Here is a 15549-nt window from a genome sequence, read left to right as displayed (position 1 = left end):
TTATTGAATACGCTTTTCTCTTTCATTTTCATATTTATGACTACATCTGAAAGCACTGGTCAGTGAAATATAATAACATTGTGGATAAAACTAGAAGCATGTGCTTTTATTCTATGCCGTGATTACATTTTCAAATCCGACTTTGCGCAACACTGTTTGGACGGCAACAGTATATAATAATAATAATTAAATACATCACTTTGTGTATAATATCTGTAGCAGATATCATTGTATATTTCAAGCTGTCAACTGATATAGTCCTGGTGCTTAGTCTTGAGAGATGTTGGAGGAGATCTTGAGTTGCAAAGTTGTAGATTCAGGTATCATACTGCCACCTACTGGTTACTACTTTTCCAAGACGTTCAGTCAGTATGACTGCACTCAAATGAGCTACAACATGACTGAAATTATTCCATCGTTACAGGAAGGACAACTTCCACTTCAACGATACCTCTGATAATAAACGTTCATTTTCACTTTATTTCCAAATGTTGATAATATAAGATATGTGAATTAACTAAGTTATGAAACATCTAATAGGTGTCCCGACCAAACATTGTGTCGTGAGCATGTGAGATGTGATTAGGGTAGCCTTGAGACTCTCTTTACCAACAAACAATTGCTCAGTTGTGCAAAGAAAAGCAGCGAGGACAGAGGGGGAAAAAAAAGAGTTTCTGAAATGTTCTTCTTTGTTTGATGGATGAGTTGCTCACATAAAGGCTGGGCATTACCTCTGCAAATAAACCAGACTTGACATTGCCCTGTGCTGGAACATCTGGGACGCCCCAGAGACAGGATCAAAGGCCTTGTGAGTCCTTGGACTCTATCTGTGCCAAACATGCACAGCGAGCTCATGAACAGCTATCCAGTGCATTTCAGTCATCATCATCTGTACTGGCTGTTTGTTAGTCATCAGCAATTTCTGTCCAGTATTTTAGATCATATTCCTCGGGGTTTTTTTCTTCTTCTTCTTTTCATCATGGTAACAGTGGCGGGGCAGGGGGGGAGGTGGACAGCTGGGAGTGGAGCAGCTGGACAGCATGGTAAATCAATTCATGAGCTTATTAACCTACACTAAAATTATATACTAGGCTAACTGGAAACATGAATGTTGATGTTGAAAATTAAGTGCTAGACTGATTGATCTCTCTAGTACTTTTCCAACTGACAAGTTACTCTGAACCCAGCTCTCATCTGCACAATACTATGGGAGCTGTTCTACAACACAATCTGCATTACTTTGTCTTTGTTTGGAGAGAGCCAGCCAACTGCATAACCTTAATTAGTCAAGCTGTATTCATTCAAGTGATTACAACGCCCCGCACTGCAGTGAAGAGAAGCATCTGTCACTTAGACTCAAATGATTTCTCAATCTTTCCATTCAGTGGAATAAATTTAACGCGGGCCCAGAGTCTAACGTGGCTTTTCTTTAAGCAGACTAAGAATGAATACTGAATACATCCCTGAATACTGAATATAGATTTTATGCCAGTCCAGTGTAGGGGTGCAAGTAAACAAAATGTTTGCAAAATAGTGAAAAGCATCTGTAACAAGTGCAGGTGGAAAAACAGAAAACAACCAACGAAAAACAAACAAACAACAGTTTAAGGAAGCTTGGACATTTCGTTTTTTGTTTGTTTGCTGAATTATTTTCTGCTGGCAGGCCTGTCAGTTAATCATGAACCAAACCTGTTCACTCTATTCTGATTTATTCAGAATGCAAAAATGAAACATTTACCGCGATGTGTGCTTTAAAACGTGCATTCGTCACATCCATCACAGTGACCTTAATGTGACTGTTGCTGTAAACTGGTTCTATATCAATAGAGTCCTATTGAATACAACTAAGTGTTAGTTCTGCTTTGCTAAAAAGGACAAAATTATGTTTTTTTTGTTGTTGTTTTTTTTATCTGGGATGGCTTTTTTCCCAGATTCTTGAGTTTCATTGTGTTTGCCATTTCTTAATCTCCTCAAGGCTACGCATCTGCTGCACTTCGGCATGCACAACTGGACAGAGAAGCAGGATGTCACTTTTGTGAACTAACTGCTTGGAGAGGAGGGAAAAATGACGCAAACACCAGAAAAGCGATTTGGGCAGTGAAGCCGGGGCCTAAGCGAGGGGTAGGTTGCGGGGATCGCCCACACCTCGGCAGATGTGCCTCGGTGTCACTCCACATCCGCGGCCAAATGAATCACCCGACAGATGTTTAACGTCAAGGCCAGGCTGCCACGCCAGCCAAACACACACGTGAGCACACACACATAGACATGCAAACAAACACAATTTATTACAAGGAGGAGCAGCTCCACAAGGGGTCAGACTCACTAAGGCATAGATGTTTCACCTTCATGCGACTTTGAATAGAAATAAAATTCACTCAAACGACAGATATTTTCGAGAAAAAAACCCCCACTGTGCACTAAGTATACACAACACACTGACTGAAATGTAGCTGCTGCTCAAACTTGCTGAGTCTCTTGAAATGTTTCTCTGGCATAATGTATTTTCAGACACTCTTTTTGATCTCTGGCTTGTACCATCTGAAAGCAACCCGTCAATATTGAAGGATAGAGTGTTTTAGATAACTCCGATCCAGCAACCTCCCTGATTCTCTCGCTCGCTCTCGTTTTTTCTTTTTCTTCCAGCAGCGGGGAGGGCAGATTCCATGGCAGCGTGAAGATATTTTGTCAAAATCCATTTCCAGTCAAAGCAAATCAGCCTTCTTAACACATGCATTTTTATCACCTCTTTGTTTTAGGAGTTGATTTGAAGCGGGGATGACGAGACGCAACACCGCTCCAATAAAGTGCCAGCGCTATAAAACAGATGCTCCCAACCTTTGCCACGTCGCCATTGCTGCGTAACAGATTTCCACATGTTAGAGTCGATTTTAAAAAAAAAAGGAGAGAGAGAGAGAAGACTTACGGTTAAGAAAAACTTTTAAATTCACCTAATTGAATTTTAGTTGCAACCTCTGAAACAGAGCCCGTTATTTAAGGTGAATCACCGCTCGCACCAATCACCTTGTGTGCCATTTAGATGTTCTTTTTTTGTGTGTGTCTTTTAAAGTGTGCCGTGGTACTAAGGACACGAACGCGTTAAAGAAGAGCAGCTAAAGGTAAGGAGCTTTTAAGAAAGAGCTGCTGGATCTTTGAGAACATTCTTGAGGCCCTTTTCCCTCTTTTGGAGAAACCCAGGCAGATAAAAGGAAACACTCGGGTGGATTAAAGTGTTCAGAATGTATCAGCATCAAACCACTAGAGTTTTTGCCCTCTACATTTTTCAAACACAGTCAATAGATCTAAATATTTTACTGTGCCCCGGCCGATTTATTGTTTGATGTTTAAAAACTTGTGTGGAATGAAAGAAAAATTCATTAAAGAAGGCCCCAGAACGAGGCCCTACGATCAGCTTTGAAAGTCGAGTTTAACTGGGATATTGATCATTCTCTTTCTTCTGTGACAAAGGCCACCAGGGACGCTGGAGGTGTCGGTGGATGAAGGCTCACTGCCAATAACACCAGACGTGTCTGTGTACACTGTAGGTGAGGCTGGGAATAACACCACTGACACTGAAGAATTCAATAACTCAAAAATGACCAAACAAACACCACAGTCTTGATTTCTCGCCGGCCAAAAAGATTCAGTGTGTACTCTGGTTGCGATGCACCAATGTTTACTTCTTGGGTTTTTGAAACGCATGTGTGAATTTAATTACGTGGCCCTGTGGGGCTGACGGCAGGAGAAATCTAGTGCTTCTCTGTTTATTTATATAAAAATGATGTAGGTGTACGTGATTGCAGTGCTTAATTAAAAAGTGTCCTGTCGTGGAATAAAAGGAAATTTCCCTTTAATGGCTAAAAATGTTCAGCTTAAAGTGAAACTGATTCGACTTTGCAGTTGATTTCCCTCGTTAGTCTCACAGTCGTTGTAAGTCTGGGTGTAAACTTTAAAACATTCAAGCCAGCTATACTGCAGGGCACTAAATGGGACTTAAAAATGCTCTGCATATCTGGCGGGGCTGTCGCACATTGGGGCAACAAGAAAAAAAACTAAATTACAGAGGTTTCTTTTTTCTTCTTAATTTGAAGATATTCAGCACAACAAAAGTAAAACTCAATCAACCTCTGTTACTTAAGATTAGCCACAAAGAAACACCTAAACTTCTGGCAACTTCCTTGACTAACAGCAGCAAAATTAATGAAATCTTTGGGATATACAAAGCAGTTTTTTCCTTGAGTTACAAAACATCAGACAAGCAGGACTTGACAACTGCCAGTGCTAGTTGTCAAGTTTAGCACTGGTTACACCAAGGACATAACGACCGAGACTGTCCACGCCGGGGCTCGAACCGGCAACCTTTCGATTACAAGGCGAACTCCCAACTCTTGAGCCTCGACATTAGGGGACAGCAATCTAAATAATTTCAAATGCTTTGGGGCATATTTGTTTAGTTTGATAAGGACACGATAAAGGACCAGTAAAATGTATCCAGTAATCTCATGTGTGTCTCAAAGATCAGGCAAATGGCAGCGTATTGTACACAAGTTTTGCGCGCATAATGCCAACACAAAATTAATGGTCAAACAGTTGTGATAAAGTGGTGCAACTGCATTTGTGTTTCTTTAATAATATATTGGTCTTCAGCTACCAAACAAACATGCTTTTATTTATCGTATTTATTGCTGGTTTATTGGTACTTCTGTTACACAGGGCTTTGCATGAAAAAAAAAACACTCTCCTTCTTTTGCATGGAACTGATTCTTTGGTAAAACAAACAAACAAAAAAACAAAAAACACAAACGACTAAATCATCTCTTCTCCTTCCAAGCATACTTTCCCGATTCTTCTCTCATTTTCTGCTCTAACCAGAAAGATCTCAGGTCCTTTTTTTGCTGACGATCAGCACTTGGAGTCTCTGCTCTCTTTTACTCCAGCTGATTTTCAAGAAACCAGCTGGACTAAATAAATACACAGGCAAGAGGTAAAAATAGATATCTATGTTCAAAATAAAGGCAGGAGGGCTGGTCAGCAGAGCAGCTCAGTCATCAGCAGATTTAAACTGTTCACAGGATGCTCGTTTCTCCCATGAAATTTGAGACATATCGGTGTGTGTAACATGTTCGTCCCCCCAAAAATGAGGTGTACAATAAGTGTTTACCTACAGGGAGCTAGAATGTAATAATCTTTTCTACCACACCGCAGCTGTTGTGCATGCAACACAGGCAACTTTTGGGGTGATCATGGCTCAAGAGTTGGCAGTTCGTCTTGTAATCGGAAGGTTGCCGGTTCGACAGTCTTGGTCGTTGTGTCCTTGGGCAAGACACTTTACCTACTGCCTACTGGTGGTGGCCAGATGGCGCGATATGGCAGCCTCACTTCTGTCAGTCTGCTCCAGGACAGCTGTGGCTACAACTGTAGCTGCCTCCACCAGTGTATGAATGTGAGAGTGAATGAATAGTGGAATTGTAAAGCGCTTTGAGGGTCTTGAAAAGTGCTATATAAATGCAATCTATTATTATTAACTTTCGCCTTTGAGAAAAACATTTGCAGCAGAGCTGCAGTTTACGAACCACTCAACACTGATTTTTGGGTAACAAACAGATTTTCAGTTTGTCTTTTTTTCTGCTGAGGAGACGACGCTGCCTGCACTGTTGCTTGACTGAAATCTGTCAAGAAGCCTTGGTTTGTAAAATTAGGGGCTTGCTTCCATGGCTACAAGTCCTCATCGTTGTTTAAGTTAATCTTAAGAAGCAGTGCATTTGTCACTTTATTGCCATGTTGGCCAAATTTTCTAGATACTCTGCAACATTTTTAACCTATAAACCAGATATTCAATGCACACAGTCCTATATTTGACTTTTATCAGAGGCAAACACCACAAGCTGGCATTCACTTTGAAGCCAGTGATAATCAGGAGGGACAGGAGTGACCCTCGTTTGAAAAGGCACACAGGACACAGTAGGAGGGAAGGTGTGATGTTCTCTCTTTTTATTGACTGACGCAGTTGATGAGGGCCCATCATGCACTTTGGCAGGAGGGCAGGCAAGTGTACGGAGGTGGCGCCCACCAGGGTGCGTGGAGGGGACGACGTGGCCGCCCTTCATAGATATTCCATGCGTGGCTTTACCCTCAGCTGCACTGTCAAGGTCTGTGTGCCCCTCTGAGGGGGCAGAGACAGGGTCATGGATGACACCCGCCTCTATGCCAGACGTGACAGCACAGCTGGGCCGCTTAATGACAGAGGCGCCTGGCCCAGCACACACCTGCCCATCCTAGGCAGGGCAGGCGACCTCATGGGGAGAAAAAAGAGCCGCTGCCACGTTCAATGGACAGATGTTCTGGAGAGAAGACAGCAGAGACAGCGGTACTACAGGGACCTCTCTGTTTCTCTCCCCTCACCAGTAATTGAAAATCATGTAAAAGGTCAATTCTGTGATACTGCCTGTCCCTCTCTGCAAGTCATTCCTTTAAGCCAGAACATGACAAAAACAACACTGACTAGATGACAGCTTTCGCCTCAATTACCGCCTATGTTAGCCACGTCCATGTAATGACAATAACTGTAAACACTCCCGGCGAATAAATCTGCATGCAAAAAGAGGTACCAGCCATCTGTTAGAGGCCATGGACTGGGGTCCCTGAGAGGAACCTAATGATTGGGTACACAACACAGACACTGTTATGACATGTGGACTTCAAACGAATGGAGTATGTAAAGGGGGAGGAGGGAAGAAAAGACACCATTTCCAAACTATCAACTTTACTAACGAAGTCCACTGTGGCACAAGAGGTCAGTTCCTCTACTGAATACTGACAGAGTGACCCAGTCTGTGAGTTTCAGGCTGATGAGAAGAGGCAAGGTTCTAACCTCCACAGAATTGCTCTGTGTTTGTGGTTGCCTTAAACAGAACCAGCTACAGAACTGTCACACACCATCAGCCTCGCTGGAATCCAGTAGAGACTTGCAGACCTTCATGGACAGAGAAGCAATCAAAATAGACAACAAGGATTCATCAAGTAACATTAAACAGGAAGTGGAATAACACTGGCCACTTTTGCATTACATTCGGTTGTTGACTTTAAGGCACCAGAATCTTGGCAACGTGTTCAAGTTGTTGTTTATTTGTTTTGTTTTGTTTTTTGACCCAGATTAATGTGAGTTTTATGGGAGCTGGAAGGTGTGAAAATAGAGTTTGGATGCTCAGAGTGTGAAATACAATATTTAAAGACGAGGAATCTGGCAGTTCATCTCACTGCATATTTATTTCATTGAGTTAAAAGCCTTGGAAAAAAAAGTTGTTCGTTGTAATGAGGAACACATTAGGGCTCACCCACAAACATGTGGTTTTCGGGGGGAGAACGCTTTACAATTTTAACAAAAACAAGTGCTGTAACTTGAGCACCAGTGCAAACAGGAAGGAAACAATATATTCCATAAACTCCCCCAAATGAGAATGTTATCAATAACACTTGTGTCTGCAGGAAAAAACAAAACGAAGCTCTTCAACAAGGATGTTTCTGTTTGGCTGACCGTAGCCCTTTGCCAATAACAATGTTACCCGCAATCACGATCCAAACCACACAGCCTTGGCACGGCTCGATGTCACAAATTGTGTTTTGATTCTGACCAAATGCAACAGCTTCCTGTCTGGTCCTGTTTTCTCTTTCTGTCTGTTTTATTATCTTGAACCAGTTGCAAACTGAAGGACATTTAGTAACCACCGCGCTGCCAAAAAAATTGGAGATACACATATCTGCATCAAGGGAACAATGACTGCAATGCGAGAGCTTCAAAGAAACCAACACCAGCCGTGCTCATTAAACCTAATAAAAATCCATCAGACTTTTTTTCTTCAAATTGCCTCTCATATCTAAAAAAAACAACAACAAAAAAAAACCCCAAAAATTTGAATTAAGAGTGAGATTGTTTGTGTGTCTGTGCCACTTGTATGAGAGTGTTACTTCGCAGCTGCACGCGTGCAGCACACCAGAATGCACATTTCAAAGGCAAGACAGCTCCTGGGCTTGCTGAACTTTTGCTTGTTATCAGGAGCTGAGAGTGAAAAGGAGAGAATTGATCTTTTGTCTACTGGAGGTGCACTCCCTTGGGCTGGGCCGCTCGCTTGCTCACTCGCTTGGCTGCCATGCAGTGGGCTCTCTTCCTCACCCCCACCCCACCCCACCCCTCTCCAACCACCGCCACGCTGCATATCCCCCCCAAACCACCACCACAACCACCCCTCATTCACTCACTCTCTCTCTCTTTCTCTGTCTCTGCGTGGCGGCTGCCTCTGCTCCAGCTGACACTTGTCCTGCCGTTACTGGGAGAGATGTGCGCTGAGCTGCTGACACCAGGATTGATCTTCCTCCTTTTCCCCATAAGCTCCATATCAAGCTCCTGGAGACTCTGGAGGAGACAAAGAATGGGCGGGAGGGTAGGGATAAGGGGTTAGGGAGGCAGCCAGAGTGAAATGAAGAGAAGGGAGAAAATTCTCCAACTCAAAACAGTCCTTCAAACTAACAATGTTTGGTTCAGCAAAGGAATAGAGAACACAAAGTTGACAGTTTTATTGGCGGCTGAAGAGAGAAGTTCACTCGTTTTGCTAAATTGTTGCCCAGCGCAACAGCCGCAGTAAAACAACTGGATTTTCTAACGCTACAAACACACAGGCTATTCTTCATGAACAAGTCTCAAATGAATTGCTCGAGTAAAACAGATGCAGTATTTAAAAATAAATGAGTTAGATAATTTAAACAACAGACCGTAAAAGTTACTTGATTAGAATAACTGTAAGAGAAGAGCTCAGCGGTGTGTGAAGGGCAAATGTCTGTCTGGGTCAAACCAGGCGCTTACTGTACGCACAAGATGATTTTAGGGTCACACCAACACAAATAAAGGGCCGTGCAAGTTTAACCCAATAGCGAAAGTGTGACGAGAGCCTGCCTACTTTAACTTTATAACAACTGCACTGTGTTAAATCCGCTTCAGGCAGATTATTTTTATTATTGTAATGAACAAGTATTTTTAAGTCGTGGATTTAGATTGTTTACTCTCTTTTGCAATGAGAGCGGTTGGAGCGAGGCTCGGCAGGAGTGGTGGCAGAAAAAAAAAAGTCCTGAAGTGTTTAACTCAAATTTAAATTGTTTAGTCTTCAGTGAAGCATGATTCATAATCATATTATGGCAATAACAGCATTAAACAGCATTAGTCACAGTCAGGTCAACAGGCAACAGTGGAAGAAGACAGGAAAATGAAATGCAGAACAAATGTTTATATTTTGCTGCTGTTCCGAAGAGGTTACGGCAATGCAAAAATGTTAGGGTCTCAGCATCGTGGCATTTACCAGACCATGACACAATGTGGAGGCCATGTTGTTAACATATAGCGGTTGATAGTATAAGAAATATTAAAAACAAAGTAACAAACAAAGAAGTCGCAAATTTTGTAATAAACTTTCTGTATTTCTATAGTTTATAGAAATTCTCCAGAGGAAACATTTTACAATACAATCCTCATCAAGTCCAGCACGTTGCTAAGTAACCACAGATTTAAACAGTTTTAGTAATTAATGCTGTTGACAGTGACTATATTTCATATAAAATGCCTAGATGAATATAGTGTTACATATATATATCATATACACATTAGGTCACCCTCACCAACAACACTGAGGTAAGTTGGGGCATTTAAACGATGCTCAGTTTGTACTAAGTGTGCCTAGAAAATACACCATTACACCAATAAATGCCAGAACGGATCCATGCTCATGTTGTTTATGCCAAATTAACAGTCCAATTTTCGTGAGAACAAAAGTTTTTTAGTGGCATTCAGTGGGGTCTTCTGCTGCTATAGCCGTCTGCTTAGAGGGTTGACATGTTTTGCATTGAGACACCTCGTTACCTTGTTTGTAACAAGACGTTATTAAAGTTGCTGTTGTCTTCCTGTCAACTTGCTTTAAGCAGTTTGCCCATTGTCCTCAGACCTCTGACATCAAAAAGACATTTTCACCCAGGGAATTGCCACTCACTGGATATTTTCTCTTTTTCTGACTCTTATCTGTAAACCCTAGAGATTATGTAGGAAAATCCCAGTGGAACAGTAGTTTCTGAAATACTCAGACCAGGCCGTCTGGCAAAAACAACCACCCCACGTTTAAAGTAACTTAAATCACCTTTCTTCCTTAATCTGTTGCTTGGTTTGAACAGGTTGTGTTATCATGGCTACATGCGCTGAGTTACTGCCATGTGAGTGTCTGGTTAAATATCTGTGCCAACAACCAACAGGTCTAACTTAATGCAGTGGCTGGTGAGTGTATATAATATTTAAGGGGTAAATTAAGTTTTATATGTGCATTAGAGGTCATAGGTACCTGTTTATCAACCAACTGCTATTTTTCTTTTTCACAAAAGTGATGAAATTTGTTTATTTTAGATGTGTCAAGCCCATCAGCTACATCTAAGCTGGATCTATGGGCCAGATCCTACACTCACAATAGGCTACACACAAATGCAATCATTTTATTGTCATTCAATTTAAGATTTCATTGGTTCTGCCTCTTTTGTCTAATAAATAATCATATAAATGTGGGTATTATAAGGCATGCCATTCTTCACAGTGAAATTAATTGATAAAAGTTTTGACCCCATTTTAAGTGGAATCTTTAAACACACCAGCTGCTTCTAAAACGCACTCAGATGTGGAGTTTTCCTTCAATTACAGCTAAACATAACCTAAATTACCTGCTTATTTCGTACTAACAGCCCACAGATACTTTGATTTTCACATGCAGATAATGTTAGCTTAGAACAAAAGTATGTTAAACTTTAGAGGAAAACGTTTTGGATAAAAATACAGTTTTTGAAAAACTAAAGCACTTTTGCTAGCTAGTAACAACATTTACCTGCAGACAATTCACTTTCACTTGTTCTCACAGCAGTTAGAGGAACCCTGCATAAACTGGTTTGCTTTCTGTTCATCGCTAATTTGAGAGAAAATCAAGGTCTCTCAAACTTCATCAAATTTACGTCATTGTCAAAAAGGTGAGAAGGTTACTTTGTCTAGCTGCACCTCTCCAGACCTACATATTGAGGCTCCACCCCATAAAACGTCATCTATGATACAGACCTAGAACTAGCAACCTAGCGCTGATGCAAGCCATGGTAATCTAACCTAATGGCTGATAAACCAGTTTGATGTGCAAAGGTAACATGGCAACATATGGTTTGCAACTGAAACTTTAGATCGTGGGATAGCTTTGGTCACTTTTCTTTAATAGTGTTCATGATACCAGTGGCATGTTCGTGTTTGTTTCTGAGAAAAAAACAACAAAGGCGATAGGAAGTCACATGACATCAACAAAATCTTCCTGAGAAAGAAGTTGATGAAAAGCTTAAAGAAGACTTAACTTTAATCCTTCATGGAAACTGAATCAAAGAGGAAACAATAATTTTATATTCTGTTGCCATTACCTATAATTATAATTATGATTAGATATATAATTACATTATTATTATTAGTAGTAGTAGTTGTTGTTGTATTATCCCTTCCATATGGTTACACATTAGCCAAAACTACATGTGGTACCCAAGTAGATTAAACTGAAAGCATGAAGTAAACAAATACCAATATTAGTTCAGCTCAGTTGTTACCTTAAAGACAAAAAAATGCTATAACATGAATACAAGTTGCACTTAGTTTCCGAAATTTTGATTTATCAATTATTAATAATTCATAAATAAAAGTTATAGCTTCTGTGTATATGCTCCAGAAACAATTCCACTACCTTATATTACCAAAAGAAGAGCTACAGATGTTTCGTGATACAAGAGGAGAGCCTCCTACAAACAGCTGGAAGCAGCAAACAGCATTAGGACATCAAACTGCTTGTCATGCAAGCAGTTTGATGTCCTTAGTAAAACAATTCAACTTCTGTAGACCACGAACAGTAAACAATTTCTTCAAATAATAATTACACTAATTCCTGTCAGACATCATCAATAATTCATTAAAATTAGGTCTGTTTGTGCACCTTAGACATGAGGTACAGTCTTAATAGGTCCCTAACCTTTCTATCTCAACACACCTGTCTCGGAAGTTTGATGGCAGATTTAAAGTGGGTGCTGCTGTGTGCTGTAAGAGACCTCTACAAAAGCTGAGCTCCTGTGTATTTCACACCATGGATTCTGGGAGATTCTGGTCTGTTTGACTGCTCTCTCTCTCTCTCTCTTGCCTGTTATAAAACATGTAACTAATAAATTGAGGGAATTAATTTATATTCTGTGTGCACAAAATGATGATTTGTCTCCTCAAAGGAATAAACATGGCCTCAAAACTGGAGATGTCTGAACGCTGCAGCCTTCACTAATCAGCGCCAGAAATTCATATTCTATTAATCTACAACAACAGTTGACTTTTGTTTGTGAAATGTTACAACCCCACCGCCTCAGTGACCTCAGTGGCTTCCCTCTTTGTAAACAAGCAGAAAGGAAGACAGCAGTGGAAACCAGATCTGCAGCACGGAGTGAATTCATGTAGACTATTACCATTCAACAACATGTAAGCACATTCATCAACCACCGCGCTGCTGCTAGTACTGCTAACATTAGCTGCACTTGGCAAGCCAGTCATGTGACATTGTGTGCGTGCAGTGTTGTGCAGTGTTCAGCAACATTTGAAATACATGATTAGTGAAGGAGGCGATTAACTGTTTGCCCTGAACAATCAAAAACATTTAGAATCACCTGCTAGATTGGGCTCTCTTTGAAATGTGGGTCTCATTTTCTCCCATTTCAATTAGCTGCCAGGACCATCCACACTCCAAATATCTCTCCTCTATGCCTGCCGACAAACTCCTTAAATTTTTCGCAGCTTGACCTTCCTCCAAATTTCTCTGATATCCGTTGAGGGACAAACAAAGCAACCAAGCTACCAACAACAACACCCTTGGCAGGAGTAACATTTGCAATATCTACAAATGAAAGGTCTGAAAAATGAATTTGGACTCATTGTTAGAGTGAAATTAAAATCTGTACAGTCTTAAATAATGTTATCAAACATAAAAGACTTTAATCAAATGCAGCGTGCAGTCATACAGTTAAAAGATGTATTCTCAGTTGCTCTTGAAGTCCAGTGTTGTGATTTTGAGTCCAGGCATTTGATTGGGGATTTGACTGGGGATTTTTACAGTTATTACTGCGTGTTATTGGCATCATGAGGAGAGGAGACCTGGGAGTTAGGGTTCGGTGGGGTGGGTGGTTGCTGGCTGGGGTGGGGGTGGATGGGGTCGGTCTAGCAGCAAACATGATAATTTGCAGGTTAGCCAATTTCAAGAGGGTGGATGGCCGATACCCTTGGTAAGCATCTGAGAGCAGCGGAGACCGGAGCAGAGCAGGGCAGAGCCGTGCCGTGCCGAAGGAAGATGAATCAAGTTTAATAACAAAAGGTTCTAATTGCCCCCCCCCCCACAACCTCACACCCCCACCTAGGAGCTGAACTCTAATTACGGTGAGAACACAGTGCACTGTCACCTAATATTAAGTTGTTGAAGGGAGGGCCGAGTTAATCGATAAACACTTTAGCTGTGGAAGGCGGGGAACAGAGAGAAAAGAGAATGAAAAAAGTAGGATGCCCCTTCCGTTCAGTGGGAACCAGCAGCACCCAAAGCCCTGCTAGGCTCATGAGAACACCGTAGGGATGGTCCAAGAATGATTGCAGAGCAATAATCCTGAGTGCACCTCCCCACCATCCCCATACAAACACACACACATACACGCACACACATTTATGTGAGCATACAGCACAATGCAGAGCCCCTCTGTCCCCTTGGGCTGCCTGAGCACCCGTGCATCTGAGAGGAAAGGTGAACACGGTCACCCTAATTACAGGGGCCCCGGCTCTCTCACACACACTCACCAGGCATAACTAAAGACAGGCCAATTAGGGCGAGAGGGAGATAAGGGAAGTTTTATTTGTATACTAATTAAGCCCCTGATGAAATTCAAAAGGGAGGTGGTGAAGGGAAATGGGGGGAGGGAGCGCACGGGTAATTGTGTGTTCACGAAAAGGTTGCTTTAGGTACGGTTATCTGAGAAGCACAGCCTTGAGATAGTTGCCCCCTAATCCCACGCTGAGCCCCAGCACTGCACTGCAAGGTCTCTCATAATTTGCTCTGTTACATTATGAAATGGCAGGGTCTGACAGCAAGATCATCAGCAGCATTTATTGTCTATTTGCTCCTTGTTTCCACAACATAAAACAACATAAAAGAAGTTGTCACGCAAACGAGACAGCTCACCTCCACCACCCTCGTCTTAATGTCTCTCAATAGTCTGAAGACAGTGTGGATCGGCTTTTTCCCCCCTTTTTTGTAAACAAATTTAACTTCAGGAATATTTCGTAATGTGCACATATGGTAAGCAACACTTACGGGTTACAACCCATGACCACTTAAGTCTAGAGTTAAGTGCTTATGGGTTAATTATCTGCAAGAGACAGTAATATCAGCAGGAAGCGCACACAAGTTAACTATTAAAATGAGTGAGGGCTCTCTTCCAGTTGTACCTGTAAGATGTTTTATTTTTCCAGTACCCACAATTATGAGAGACTGAAACAATTTCACCTAAATGGAATGCAGCCATAATTCAGGTTATTATTCAAATTATTACTTTTGTGCTTTTCATGCTGGGAAAAGCAGCATGCACACTAATTATCAGTCAGTGTCCTTTGGAAAGCATTTCAGTATGAGCAGCTGAGTTACTCATGATGCTGAACATCAGTGTTTGCTAAGTGGCACACCTTTAAAGTAAAATCATCTTTGCTTGCAGCGCTTCATAATTGCAGTGATCCGTGAAGTACTGTAAGCATGTGCAATGTGAAGCATGTCACAGCTGAAACACACAAAAACAATAGATAACATGTGACTCAGATTTAGTTTATATCGTTTTTATGGATTCATTCTTCAGGTTAATTAAAAGTCCAATATAAAACCACTGATTAGACATTTAGTTCATGCTAAAGTGTGACATATTGCTTTTTTTATTTATTTAAGAATAACAATATGTTATCCATACGTGGTCTTACCAGTGTGCTATCACTAAAATATGTAGAGGCTACAGCCATAGAAAACAATACCAACAGGAATCTGGCTTCAGATTAGCCAAGAAATACTTCAGAAATAATAGACTCTTCTGCATATAATAAAAAGATTATTGATCTTTTTCACAGAAGACAGTTTGACTCATAAAAAGGTCATAAAAAGTCAGGTGTATTCCATTTCAGAGAGTTCCTACTTGCTAGCTCACTGGGATGGACTGCTAATGCAAGTTATTATCAACACAGTTCGTGCTTTCCCTGCGGCTACAGGTCAAATCAGATAAAACTGATCAAAAAACCTCTGTGGGAGGTTTATTCACAGATATTGAACACAAATCTCTGCCTAATGATACACTACTAAAATGAGTAAAGTTAGCTTTGTCTATATAAGTTAAATTGACCACAAAAATAGTGTAAGGTGTAGTTATATGTGCTTTTAAACATATTTTTTGACT

Source organism: Astatotilapia calliptera, chromosome 6, assembly GCF_964374335.1.
Source record: "Astatotilapia calliptera chromosome 6, fAstCal68.1, whole genome shotgun sequence".
Taxonomy (NCBI): Eukaryota; Metazoa; Chordata; class Actinopteri; order Cichliformes; family Cichlidae; genus Astatotilapia; species Astatotilapia calliptera.
The sequence above is the reverse complement of the archived record's forward strand: the minus strand, read 5'-3'. Positions refer to the sequence as shown.